The sequence below is a fragment of the Gouania willdenowi genome, unplaced genomic scaffold (assembly GCF_900634775.1).
Source record: "Gouania willdenowi unplaced genomic scaffold, fGouWil2.1 scaffold_261_arrow_ctg1, whole genome shotgun sequence".
Lineage (NCBI taxonomy): Eukaryota > Metazoa > Chordata > Actinopteri > Blenniiformes > Gobiesocidae > Gouania > Gouania willdenowi.
The window spans coordinates 70,595-86,451 of record NW_021145019.1 but is presented as its reverse complement, the minus strand read 5'-3'; positions in this window follow the sequence as shown (position 1 = coordinate 86,451).

Genomic DNA, 15,857 nt, shown 5'->3' with positions numbered 1-15,857 from the left:
CCCTTAATTAGTCTGGTATTAACCCTTCATTAGTCTGTTATAAACCCTTTATTAATCCTTCATTAGTCTGTTATTAACCCTTTATTAATCCTTCATTAGTCTGTTATTAACCCTTTATTAACCCTTCATTAGTCTGTTATTAACCCTTTATTAAACCTTCATTAGTCTGTTATTAATCCTTCATTAGTCTGTAATTAACCTTTTATTTCCCTTCATTAGTCTGTTATAAACCCTTTATTGGTCTGTTATTAACCCTTCATTAGTCTGGTATTAACCCTTCATTAGTCTGTTATCAACCCTTTATCAACCCTTCATTAGTCTGGTATTAACCCTTCATTAGTCTGTTATAAACCCTTTATTAACCCTTCATTAGTCTGTTATTATTCCTTCATTAGTCTGTTTTTAACCCCTTATTAACCCTTAATTAGTTTGTTATTAACCTTCATTAGTCTGTTATTAACCCTTTATTAGTCTGTTATCAACCCTTTATCAACCCTTCATTAGTCTGGTATTAACCCTTCATTAGTCTGGTATTAACCCTTCATTAGTCTGTTATCAACCCTTTATCAACCCTTCATTAGTCTGGTATTAACCCTTCATTAGTCTGTTATTAACCCTTTATTAACCTTCATTAGTCTGTTATAAACCCTTTATTAACCCTTCATTAGTCTGTTATTAACCCTTTATTAACCCTTAATTAGTTTGTTATTAACCTTCATTAGTCTGTTATTAACCCTTTATTAGTCTGTTATCAACCCTTTATTAACCCTTCATTAGTCTGTTATTAACCCTTTATTAGTCTGTTATCAACCCTTTATTAACCCTTCATTAGTCTGGTATTAACCCTTCATTAGTCTGGTATTAACCCTTCATTAGTCTGTTATCAACCCTTTATCAACCCTTCATTAGTCTGGTATTAACCCTTCATTAGTCTGTTATTAACCCTTTATTAACCTTCATTAGTCTGTTATAAACCCTTTATTAACCCTTCATTAGTCTGTTATTAACCCTTTATTAACCCTTAATTAGTTTGTTATTAACCTTCATTAGTCTGTTATTAACCCTTTATTAGTCTGTTATCAACCCTTTATTAACCCTTCATTAGTCTGTTTTTAACCCCTTATTAACCCTTAATTAGTTTGTTATTAACCTTCATTAGTCTGTTATTAACCCTTCATTAGTCTGTTTTAAACCCTTCATTAGTCTGTTTTAAACCCTTTATTAACCCTTCATCAGTCTGTTATAAACCCTTTATTAACCCTTAATTAGTCTGGTATTAACCCTTCATTAGTCTGTTATAAACCCTTTATTAATCCTTCATTAGTCTGTTATCAACCCTTTATTAACCCTTAATTAGTCTGGTATTAACCCTTCATTAGTCTGTTATTAACCCTTTATTAACCCTTCATTAGTTTGTTATTAATCCTTCATTAGTCTGTTATAAACCCTTTATTAACCCTTCATTAGTCTGTTATTATTCCTTCATTAGTCTGTTTTTAACCCCTTATTAACCCTTAATTAGTTTGTTATTAACCTTCATTAGTCTGTTATTAACCCTTTATTAACCTTCATTAGTCTGTTATAAACCCTTTATTAACCCTTCATTAGTCTGTTATTAACCCTTTATTAACCTTCATTATTCTGTTATTAACCCTTTTTGAACCCTTCATTAGTCCTTTATTAGTCTTCTGTGCTGCAGGTCAGAGTGCTAACGATGCTAACAATGCTAACAATGCTAACGATGCTAACAATGCTAACAATGCTAACAATGCTAACAATGCCAATAGAGTGAAAATAAATAACTGAGTTTAGTCCATGTTAGTGTTGGAGATGTTTTAACGCCAGTTTGACCTTAAATGAGCGTTGATGCCTCTGGTTTGCACTTCCACATATAAATGATACATAAATGATATTCAAATAATATATAAATTTATAAATGATATATGCATGTTTATTTCAATCCCTGAAGATTTTAGGAATTTAGGGAAATTTTGTGGAATAATTTGTGGGAAATTTGCTATTAGAAAACAAACTTTAGTTCAAAGTATAAATTACATAGAAATAACATACACACACACGCACACACAGCGTGTTGTATTTTAATGTCATCATCAATGCATTCTGGGTGTTAAAAGTGTGTGTGTGACCAACATAAAGTAATAATAATCATATTTAAAGCTGCAAGTAGTCCTACCTCTACAGTGATGATGTCATCAGTCCTACCTCTACAGTGATGATGTCATCAGTCCTACCTCTACAGTGATGATGTCATCAGTCCTACCTCTACAGTGATGATGTCATCAGTCCTACCTCTACAGTGATGATGTCATCAGTCCTACCTCTACAGTGATGATGTCATCACGCTCCCCTCCTCCACTCGGCTAAAAATAGCCAAGTGGAGGACGAGAAAACTTGTCAATTACGTTTTTTCACAGAGATTACTAGAAAACACCCTGGAGGAGGTCCCTCATCAATATCTAAGCTGTAATGTGATGTAGTGACCAACTGTGCTCTGAAGGTGGCAGCAGTACACCTATAGATGAGCGATTAGCCACTGATGCTACCATTAGCTGAGGATGAAGAAGCAGGAACGAGTGAGATTATGTAACTATAAAGTGATATTGTGACGTATCCAGCAGATCACAGCTCCACATACTAACACAGAACATGTGGACCTGAGTAGATTATTGATACTGTTGTGATCATGAGATAAAACCATCAACTAACCGGGCTAAACGGGTCATCGCTGTGTGTCGGGAGGAAGAGGAAGTTACGTGTGACAGGGGGAGGAGATACAAAATACAGTAAGTAAAACATTCAACTGTAGCCAGATAGTCAAATAATAATAATTTTGCCGTCAAAAGCTTTGTCTCAGTGTTGTTGTTTATTTTTTATAAGGAAACCAATGTTCAAATGTTATAGTTTTAAATAAAGCAAAAACATTTGCTTCAAAATCACTGACGGATTTTTTTTAGAAAAAGACTGATTTCTCAGCTTTTTGCTCTGAAACTGGTGATTTGTGTAAAACTTGCTCTATTCAACAGCTGATTACAGAAGAACTAAACAAGCTACAAATTTCTTTTTTCTGAGGAAAGTAGAGACTTTAATCTTTGTGGTCAGATTTCAGATTGTCGTAGGACAAAATAATCTGTGGGTCTTTAAAAATCAGTCAAAATGCTCTAAAACGGCTAAGATCCTCCCCACCCTGTTCTCTTCCATAACCCAGATCATAATGCACATCAGAACCAACAAACCAAACACCTAGCTCCAGTCCAGCTCCAGTACCCAAAGCTTTGTTTTTATTGATCATTTTAATCTGTTTTGGAACAGACCCTCTGTTTATGCCCAGGATGGAACCCATCCAAGCAGGCTGGGCACCCAGGTCCTGACCTCCAACATAAGGTATGCTGTCCAGACCTGCTCATATCCCCCTCGCCTGACACCCCCCTCCCCCTCCTCCACTGCACACATCCCAGTTTTAATCACTAGCAGGATCCATTACAAACAACAACAAAGTAAAAACACTGTTAGGTTAATAATTATTACTAACTATGACTATTAGTGAAACCCACGCTACACTTTTTAATGTACGCTCCCTTTTAAATAGATATAGATGGTGCACTAGCGCCCCCTCACACTCTGAGGTCAAAAGTTGAATAGGTTTCATTTGGGGGCCGTTCAGAAGTGAAATAAAATTAAAATAAACATTTGAAATGACCAAATTACTCCAAAATAACAGATACACACACTCTGGGGTATTTGGAAGCCGTTGACAGAGTTTCAGGTTGAACTCGCACCGCGTCGGGAGATAGTTACTCCACGCAAACACGCACAGACCTTTCTGTCTTTATGGTATAGATATCCACCACCCGTTCTACATCCCCCTTGCAATTTTATCAACAATTTTATCAGAAAACTTCAGTCATGGTTGCATTCCGTGCCCCCCCCCCCCACTTTGTAACAAATGATTCTACCAACTTAAAGATCAGTTTGCAGACCACTTCAGAGCAAACATTGACATGATTAGATGCAACATCGTATCCAATCACAGTATAGATCAATCCGTGCCTAATTAAACACTGGACACTTTTGTCCTGGTTGATGTTAAGATGTTTGATAAAGTTTTCTCCTGAGCTCACTTTTTAAATCATTAAATGGATCTTTTAAGGATGAACTTTTAAACATTATAAATTGCTCTCTTAAGACGGGAACCTTCCCTGCTGCTTTTAAAGCAAGGCCTTGTTTTAATCCAATTGAATTCATTTCTATCTGATTTTAATATTTTGGAAAAATATCAGTCTGATTTTAGGGTGAACCACAGCACAAAGACAGCCCTCCCAGGGGCGTCACTAGGTTTTAAGGACAGGGGGGCTTAGCCCCCAGTAGATGCAAAGGATTTAGAGCAAACATAGCATAAAACTTTACAAACGACTAGCAAATACTGAGATATTATTCATTATAATTTCGTGCATGAGCTCAGCTCATGTGCTCTTCAATGCGTAAAGTGAGAAACAAAGCGGATGTTCTATGGAGGTACATGTGTGTCTTTATTATTCAATTAAAAAAAAAACATTTTAAAAATCAAAATACATTTTTAATCAAAGAAAAAAGTGTTCAAATGCAATAAATTATTTGAGACCCAAATAATTGTAGTTGAACATTTTTTACTTTGATTGAAATTTTTTATTTTCCTATGAAGTCATCGTTTTAGTATTTGAGCCATATTATGGAGTAGTACATTTGTGTATTCATTATTCAATCAAAAAATGAAACATTTCAATCAAAGAAAAAAAATTATATCAAAAACATTTTCCATGAAGGAAAAAAAAGTGTTTGAATGAAATTATTTAGGTTTCAAATATTTGTTTTTCTTTTTGTTATTGAATAAAGACTACCTCCACAATGCTTCAGAAGGAAGTCACCCCAAAAAGAGTTCCCACTTATCAACAACCAGGACCTTCACAACGCACTACAGAATCAGAATCAACTTTAATGGCCATGTAAACTATACACACGAGGAATTTGACTTGGTGAACTAAGGGATAGCCACTTCAAGTTGACCAAATCCAAGGACTTGAATGGCATCTGTTCCAGAGCCTTTAGAACCAAGTTTAGAAGGCGGGAGAGCAGGTCTACAATGACGGCCTATATGTCTTCTGGCCCCCTTGAGGAATTGGTCAACAAATTCCTTAGACAATTGGCATCGGCCTGTACGGGCTGCCTTGATAGCCGCCACCATACCACGAAGGGTGGAGGGCAACTTCCCCACCTCCAGAAGCTCCTGCAAAAACTGCAGAATCTCCGGAGCCGAGCATGCTAGAAGATCCACCAGCTGTTAACTGCACCATGCCATTAAGACCCTCCATCTGTGACCATAGAGTGCCCTAGTTGACGGCGCACGAGCACCTTGTAGAGTCTGGACCATCGGCTGTGACAGCCCCGTGGCTAACAGCTCGGTCCTTGCCCAGAGCCTTAGTCCCTAAGGAAAAGGATGTAACAGCGTCCCCGTTGCCCGCGACAGCAAATCCTGCCGCACTGGAAGTTCCCACGGAGTTCCGTTCAGCAGAGAAGGGATGTCCGCAAACCATGTCATACAAGGCCAATATGGGGCCTCTACGACCGGCTTCATCTCCTCCATTCACACTCTTTGCAGGAGAGGTGGAAGGAGCACGAAAGGGGGGAAAGCATAAAGCAGGACCCTTGGCCATGGATGAGCCGGGGCATCCACTCCAAAGCGAGAAAAACAGGGAACAGTGGGTATATTCCTGTGTAGCAAACAGACCAACTGCAGCTCGTCTGAAATGGCGCCAGATATCTGCAACCACCTGAGGATGTAGCCTCCAACCTCCGGGGTCCAGACCTCCCCATGGACAGCCGATCTGCTGCTAGATTGTTCACCCCTGGCACATGCACCGCCCTCAGGGACCGAAACCTGGGGTATGCCCAAAGCCACAGTCGGTGTGCCCATTTGGACAGGCATGGGGAACACAGGCTGCCCTGTCTGTTGATGTAGGCTGCTGTGGTCACACTGTCCATCCTCACCAGCAGGTGCTGATCTCAAAGCTGCGGGAGGCAAAAGTGGATCACCTCCAACATGTTGATGTGCTGGACTGTGCTGGGGCCGTGCCAACAACCGCTGACAGTATTCCCCCTGAGCACTGCCCCCCAAACCGGCCACTGAAGCATCTTTTTCCAGAATCTGGCGATGCCTCACTGGGCCGAGTCGGCTCCCCCTGCCAATATTTGCTCTGCTCTCCCATCAGAGAGCCAACCGCAGCCATCTGGTGACGAGCAAGGGGGTTTGCAGGTGGTCTCCTGGACTCAAACCCAGACTCAGGAGACACCTCTGCACTGGGAGCATATGCAAAAGGACCAATGGCACAGCCTGGATAAATGCCATAAGCCCCAGGAGGTGCACAGTCCCCATGTGACCCTGGCTCCCAGTCTGAAAAGTGAGAGACATCCCCTGAGCGTCACCTGTCTTTCCTGAGTCAATTTTAGTTGTACAGTCTGGGAATCCTCCATTAGTCCCAGAAACTAAGTCTTTTGTGACGGCTCCACCCTGCCTTTGTCCCAGTTGAGACGCAGATCTAGGTGTCATAGGTGATCCAAGAGCAAGGACAAATGAGCCCAAATGTGCACACAGGAGCCAGTCATCCAAATAATTCAAAATCCTGACCTCTTTTAGACGCAGAGGTGACATAACAGCTTCCATACACCTGGTAAAGGCGCAGGGAGCTAGCAAGATCAATAAATGGGAGGACATGAAATTCCCAAGTCTCACTTCCGAAGACAAATCTGAGGAAGCACCAATGCCCTTGCCAAATGGGAATCTGGAAATAGGCATCCTTCAGATTGATGGTGACAAATCAATCCCCTCTGCAGTAGGACTGTTTAACACTTGGGACAGTCAACATCTTGCACGGCAAATGTCGGAGATATTTGTTTAGCCCCCTTAAATCTAAAATGGGATAGAGATTCCCATCCTTTTTGGGGATGAGAAAGTACCGGTAATAAAACCCAGCTTGCTTGTTGCCTGGTGGAACTACTCTGATGGCCCCTTTCTCCAACAGAGAACCGTTGCGTGTATGCACACGACACCACCGCCTCCCCGCAGCTTTGATGGACAGTTTATTCATTTGGCGCATGAACCCCTCGTTAGAGCAATAAGCCAGGGGCTGTGCGAACCACATACCAGTATGATGGTCTGGCTGGGGCCCTTGGGGGGCCCTGACCTTGCCAATAACTAAGGCTCATTGCGCTGGTGGCATCAATGAGGGGTGATCTTTGACGCTCTGGGGGGTCTCTGCCTGGGGGCCGGTGGGGCGACTTGCAGCGTACCTTGATGCCCCGGGTGGCTGGGGATGTGGCCTTTGTCCTTGGGCCAGCTACTACCAGTTCTGCTTCTGTTCCGGTTCCTTCTGGCCTGGGGTCCGGTCCCTGCTGGCTCTGGGCCCGCTGGCTGCCTGTTTGGCGCGGCTCTGGCCGTCTGTTGGCCATAGGCCTTTGCTCCTCCACTGGGATCTCGGGCGGGGGGCCCTCTGGGCCCTCCCCTTGGGGGGTTTGGTGCTAGGGAGTGGGTGCTTGGCGGGGGGCCTTGGGGCTCGGGGTTGGGGTTGGTAGTGGGGTGCGCTGGATCCTCAGCTCCTTGGGACTTTCTCTCATGTGCATGTGGGGGGCGGTGGCTGCCTCTTGGGATCTCGGGGGCATCGGAGGGCTGCTCAGTTGTGGGGGGGGTGGCCTGGGGCTCCTAGGTCCTCACTCTTTCTGATGACCTGGCTGCATCCTCGGGCCCGGGGCGGCGCTTGGGTTTGCAGAAGCAGTTTTTGCACTTACATTGGTCTACGATGCACTGGCATGCCTTGGGCTGTAAGTTAAACTCGTACTGGGTTTAACCTTAGACTCACTCCTTCCCAAGAATATGCACAACTATAACATCACATACAGACAGAGGCTGAAGCTCTGTAAACCTGTGGTGAAGGAATCTAAACAGTGGACAGTGAAGCAGTGGAGAAACTCCAGGAGTGTTTGGACTGGACTGACTGGGATGTTTTCAGGTCTGCAAACAGTTCTCTGGATGAGTTTACAGATGCTGTGACGTCCTACATCAGCTTCTGTGAGGACAGCTGTATTCCATCAAAGACCAGGGTGAGTTATAACAATGACAAACCCTGGTTCACAGCTAAGCTCAGAGGGCTGAGGGCAGACAAAGAGGACGCTTTCAGGGGTGGAGACAGAGCCAGGTACAGAGAGTCAAAGTACACGTTTGGAAAGGAGGTGAGAAAAGCCAAACGTTTGTACTCAGAGAAGCTACAACATCAGTTCTCTGCTAACGACTGCTTCTGTCTGGAGAGGCTCAGGCAAATTACAAACTACAAGCCCAGAGCCCCTGCTGCTGCTAATGACCTCTGCCTGGCCAACAGTCTGAATAACTTCTATTGTAGATTTGACAGACAATGGGACAGACCTGACTCCAACCCCCTCACACCTCTGACCAGCCTCACTCCAACACCTTCACCCCCCACATCATAGCTACAGTCTCACCACAGCTGCTTACAGAGGTTCTCTCCCCTATCTTCCCCCCCTCCTCCCCCCTCCCACAGCGACACCTTTCTCCATCAAAGAGAGAGATGTAAATAGACTTTTCAGGAGACAAAACCCCCGTAAGTCTTGTGGACCGGACTCTGTCTCTCCTTCCACCTTAAAGCACTGTGCTGATCAGCTGTCTCCAGTGTTCACAGACATTTTATCACCTCACTGGAGACATGCACCGTACCAGCCTGTTTTAAGGCCTCCACTATCGTTCCTGTCCCTAAAAAGCTGAGGATCACAGGACTTAATGACTACAGACCCGTCGCTCTGACATCTGTGGTCATGAAGTCCTTTGAACGCCTCATGCTGTCCCACATCAAGGACATCACTGACCCCCACCTGGACCCCCTGCAGTTTGCTTATAGATCCAACAGGTCTGTAGACAATGCTGTAAACCTGGCTCTCCACTTCATCCTCCAGCACCTGGACTCCCCAGGCTCCTACGCCAGGATCCTGTTTGTGGACTTCAGCTCTGCTTTTAATACAATAATCCCAGCTCTCCTTCAGGACAAGCTTTCCCAGCTGAACGTGCCAGACTCCACCTGTAGGTGGATCACAGACTTCCTGTCTGACAGGAAGCAGCACGTGAAGCTGGGAAAAACCATCTCTGCTCCAGGATGGGAACAGAATGATCATGATATACTGTATTTCCTCTATTAAATCTTCACAAACTGACAATGAACATCTGCCATTTTAAATAATCCACGACAGCCTCCAGTTACTGTATCAGTCCAGTTTTTATCACTTTAGTTCAACAATAAAACAAATATCTTTACAAAGGAAACAATAACCATCTCATCATCATCATTATTAGATGCAAAATACAATAACCACTACTTTACAAGCTGTAGAAACTACATTAAATAATAACAAATGTTTTACGGTATTTTTTTACCCAAAAAATAGAAAAACATTGAAACGCTCCATTGAGTTAAATACACACACACCAGACACCATTATATGAGAGGGTTAGGAAAAGGCCACAAAAATGGTTATTATTATTATTATTATTATTATTATTATTTAGAACATTTAATTCATCCCACATCAGTAAAAAGCTAAAAAGTCAGAGCAACCATGAATCATTGTGTAAATTAAAATAATTCATTTGTAGATATCATTACATTAATTCACAAATTCAATAAATCTCCATAATATTAGCAGAGCTCACGTTTCCCCCATGTTTATATCACATGAAGGCAGTTATTTTTAATCTCACATTATTAAAACAACCCCATTTTTCCAAAATCCAGCAATTTTCTTTAAATTATTCCACAAAATTTGCCCAAATTACATAAAAATAATGAATAAATGTAAAGTGTAGATCCTGCAGGGACTGATGTTTGTCACTAATTGCTTTAATATTATCAGTGTTGTACATTATTTTATCATTTATCTATAGGTGGAAGTGTAAACTAGAGACATTAATGATTACATTAATCATTTTATCTATAATCTGTGGCTTACTGTAAATAAACTGCTGTGTATTTAACTCCTGAAATACAATGTGTGATCTACTGGATTACATACATTATTTCTATTGGGTTGGTTATGGTTAAAGTAAATTGTATTAAAGCCGTAGGCTGTAAAATATTAATATTTTTCAGCCTACGGCTTTAATACAATTTACTTTAACCATATGATATTATGATATTATATGATATTAGGTTAAAATATGATGCACACACACATTATACACACACACACACACACACACACACACACACAAACACACCATACACACACACACACACACACCATACACACACACACACACATTATACACACACACACACATTATACACACACATATTATACACACACACACACACACACTGTATACACACACACACACACATTATACACACAAACATTATACACACACATTATACACACACACACACATTATACACACACATACATTATACACACACACACATTATACACACACACATTATACACACACACACATTATACACACACACATTATACACACACATTATACACACACACTATACACACACATTATACACACACATTATACACACACACACACATTATACACACACACTATACACACACACACATTATACACACACATTATACACACACACTATACACACACATTATACACACACATTATACACACATTATACACACACACACACATTATACACACACACTATACACACACACACATTATACACACACACACATTATACACACACACACACATTATACACACACACACACATTATACACACACACATTATACACACACATTATACACACACACATTATTCACACACACACATTATACACACACATTATACACACACACATTATTCACACAGATTATACAGACACACATTATTCACACACACATTATTCACACACACACATTATACACACACACATTATACACACACACACATTATACACACACACATTATACACACACACACACATTATACACACACACATTATACACACACATTATACACACACATTATACACACACACATTATTCACACACACACATTATACACACACATTATACACACACACATTATTCACACAAACAGATTATACAGACACACATTATTCACACACACATTATTCACACACACACATTATACACACACATTATACACACACACATTATTCACACAAACAGATTATACAGACACACATTATACACACACACATTATTCACACACACACATTATACACACACACATTATTCACACAAACAGATTATACAGACACACATTATTCACACACACATTATTCACACACACACATTATACACACACATTATACACACACACATTATTCACACAAACAGATTATACACACACACATTATTCACACACACACATTATACAGACACACATTATACACACACACAGGAAATCAGTTCTCTCCATTTAACATTTAACCCTTCACTACAAAACGTACGTACACGTGTGTGTAATGAGTCATATGATGGTGAGTGTTTGTGACCAGGCTAAGTGTGTGTGTCTGATATCAGTGTGTCCTCCATCGCTCTCACTGTATGTGGCCTTTAGCCTATTGTTCAACGCCGCCACCCTCACACACACACACACACACACACACACACACACACACACACACACACACACACACACACACACACACACACACACACACACACACACACACACACACACACACACAGTGTGTTGATGTAAAGTGGAGCAGACGAGAGGTCGAGGTGTCGTCTTCTTCTCCATCTCTCACTGATTCCTCTCTGTGACACTTTCAACTGTATGTCACGCAACCCTGCACACACACACACACACACACACACACACACACACACACACACACACACACACACACACACACACACACACACACACACACACACACATGTCGTGCTTTCAGTCTAAGCTCTCCTTCTCAGAGGAGAACCACTTAGACATGCTCACATACACACTGCACTGTAACAGTTACACACACACACACACACACACACCTCTTGGTCTAGTCTTGTGTGTGCGTGACTGGAGGAGAATTAGCACAACGACCCAGTTTGGTTCCAGAGGAGACGAGACATCACAGCTGTGTGTGTGTGTGTGTGTGTGTGTGTGTGAAGAGTAGATCATGTGATCACTGTGGCGTGTCTCTTAATAACTGTTAGCGTTTCATTAGCATTGCTAAGTGATTAATAGGTTGTAATTAGTGTTGCCCACGGCAACTGAGACCATCACAACAGCAGGAATAAATAAAGGAGGACAAACACTAACTTTAATACGTGTAACACTTTAGTGTGATCAATGTCCTCATTGATTAGATCATGTGATCAATGTGTTTGAACAGTGAGTGAAAGTGATCCGTATAATGTCTATGTTAATATGTGTTCTGATTAATTATTGTTCACTGTCCTTCACAATAAAAGCTGTGCATTAATCCACTGCTCATTCATTGATTACCAGTCACAGATCAATCCTGAGGCTCTGAGTGAATTCACTGGAACAAATGTTGAATTTTCTATTTAAAAAGCAAGGAACGTCCGTGTGTGTGCGTGCGTGTGCGTGTGGAGCAAATATCTCCCTGATGTGGTGCGAGTTCAACCTGAAACTTAGTCGACGGGTTCCAAATACCCAGAGTGTGTGTATCTGTTATTTTGGAGTAATTTGGTCATTTCTAAATGTTTATTTTAATTTTATTTCACTTCTGAACGGCCCCCAAATGAAACCTATTCAGCTTCTGACCTCAGGGTGTGAGGGGGCGCTAGAGCACCATCTATATCTATTTCACTGCACAGCTCCTCACACGAGCAAGAGTCACGTGTGCAGCCAGAGCCAATCACTGCGCACACAGCCAATCAGACACGGACTGTAGACACACGAGTGATAGAGAAGAAGATAGTTTAGACCTAAACATAGAGCTATATGAATAGATCATTAGAAACCATCAGACACTGGTGAGTTATTTACAGACACGTTTCTCAACCCGTTCAATTCTCCATCTGATAAACTACAGATTGTCTGTGGTGTCGTACATGGAAGATAAACTCTGACCACTGGATTCAAAGGTAAAACATGATTTTTGTTTTTTTAAAAAAGATGCTGAATTGTAGATAATACTTTAATTTATTTATTCACTCATGTAGTTTGGAGCTTTACGTTTTGTTTTGCGCAGTTTAGTTACTTTTCTGATTGGTGCTACAATGTCTATGGAGTTTGGTTATCAGCGTCTCAAACATTTCACGGGAACACACACACAGTATTTATTTATATATAATAAAAATATACTAAATGAGTAAAATAAAACAAAAAACTAAACAATATTTATACAAAAGTACACAAAATTACTCCAGAATCACTCTATAATAGCAATAGTTAAAATACACCAAACAAAAAAATATAAAAGTGAGTTAAAAAAAAAAAAAACAACAAACACATTTATCATATTCATGTCTCATAGAATTAAACCAGATAAATCACACACACTATTTTATTTTACACCCACAAATAAACTCTTTATAACACTACAGAGTACAGTATGTACACCTCTATGTACATTAACCCTATAACTCATACACATTTGAAGCTCCCACATGAATACATACTTACTACTACATACTAAATATCTAACCAAAGGATACATAGTATGGATTTATAAAGCAGACATTGTATTGTAATTAGGGCTGGGATAAACAATTATTTTTTAAACGATTAATCTAACAATTAATTTTTCTGTTCGATTTGATTTGATTATCAATTATCTCCACATTAATTGATTTACATATCTAAAATGAAGAAAAAAAACATGAATTTATGTTTATTGCTCTTCAACTGAAAATTCCTAAATAAAGCTCAGTGAGTATAAAATAATGCATTAAGAGTCAGATTCAATAAAAATAAAAGGAAGTGGGAGGCGGAGCCTGTCATGGTGTCCTTTATGTTGTAAACACACAGGCCTAGTTTACTGATAAAAGTACATCTTTTAATTCTTCATTCACATGATAATAACAACTTAAAGTCATACACTCTGATACTCACATTTTTCTTAAACTCAAAATTCAAAATTTTTTAGTTAAAGATTATAATAATAAAAACGATGATGTAAATCATGGGTGTCAAACTCTGGCCCGCGGGCCAAATTTGGCCTGCAGTGTATTTATATTTGGCCTGCGAGGCAATCTCAAATAACTACTAGAGCTGGCCCGCCAGGATTATAGACAAATCCGGCAAAACCAGGAAGTAAACAAATCCCATAATGCTCTGCTGTTGTTTTCAGGTCGCACCCAGAAAAGAAGTAGAACGTCCAACTACAAACGGACAGTCGTCATAGCGACTTCACGCTACAACTTGCACCGTGCGACGCATTCCCAAAAATGGCAAAAAGAAAAGCAGAAAAGTGGATCTTTCTGGAGAAGTGGGAGGAAGAATCTCTGTTTGTCTTGATTGTGGAGCCAACGTGGCTGTAACTAAGGACAACAACGTTACACAACACTATGAAACAAAACACCATGACAGGTACAACGACCTGGACGTGACTCAAAGAAAAGAAGTTTGATGTTCAAAAAGCCACATCACAAAGTGAAGCTGCTGTAAAGGCAGCAGAGATTGTAAAATCAGCCTTTAATGACGGTGTACGATGAAAGCTAGCTTTAAAAAACGTGAGTCTGAGCAGAAACACAGTAGCTGAACGCACGTGATCTTATCACCAATCTATACGACCAGCTGATGAAAAAGGGAAAAGATTTCGTTGCATTCTCCCTCGCTGTGGATGAGAGCTGCTCAGCTGTCAGTCTTCATCTGTGGAGTGGATCAAATCTGTGTGTGACGGAGGAGCTACTGGGATTAAAATCAATGAATGGCACAACCACAGGAAAGGAAATCTTTGAGGAGGTTTCTAAATGTTAACTGAAATAAAGCTAACGTGGGATAAACGTGTGGGATTAACGACAGATGGTGAACCAGCGATGTGCGGTAAAAAGAGTGGACTGGTGGGCAGGGTTCGTGAAGAGAACTGTGAAGGTGAGCTCAGTGTTTATCACTGTATCATACATCAGGAGTAACTGTCCCTAAAGATGGAACATGTTATGATCACTTTATAAGAGCCAAAGGTCTGAATCAGTTGAAGTCTTTTCTGGAGGAATGTGGTTCAGAATACGCAGATGTGCCGTATCACACAGAGGTGAGATGGTTAAGAAGAGGAAAAGTACTGAACAGATGTTTCCAGCTGCGTGAGGAAATATGTCAGTGTCTGGAAAGCAAAGGGAAGGACACAGCAGAGGGGCAAAAGTTTCTGTGACATCACGAGCCATCTCGATGCAACCTGCAGCTTCATCACAGACATGTACGCTGCAGTGAGGACTTTTAAAACTAAGCTGTGTCTGTGGGAAAATCAGATGCTGCAAGAAAACCTTGGCCATTTTCCTGCTGCCAAACCATAAAAACACAGATCTCTACCGCCGTGTTCCCATGCGTACAGTTTACTGAAAAACTCAGCGTACTTGGTGCTGAGTTTAGCCGGCGATTTGCCGACTTTGATGTCCAAAAATGTAGGTTTGAACTGCTCAGTAATTCCTTTGTAGTTCATGTTGAAAACACACCAACCAACCTCCAAATGGAGCTGATTGACCTCCAGTGTAATGACACACTGACACAATGACTCAGCTCCACATCCAAGCTGCTCAGATGATCTCCATGTTCGGCAGCACTTATCTATGTGAGCAACTTTTCTCCTCTATGAAGATGACCCAAACATCTCACAGGAGACGTCTG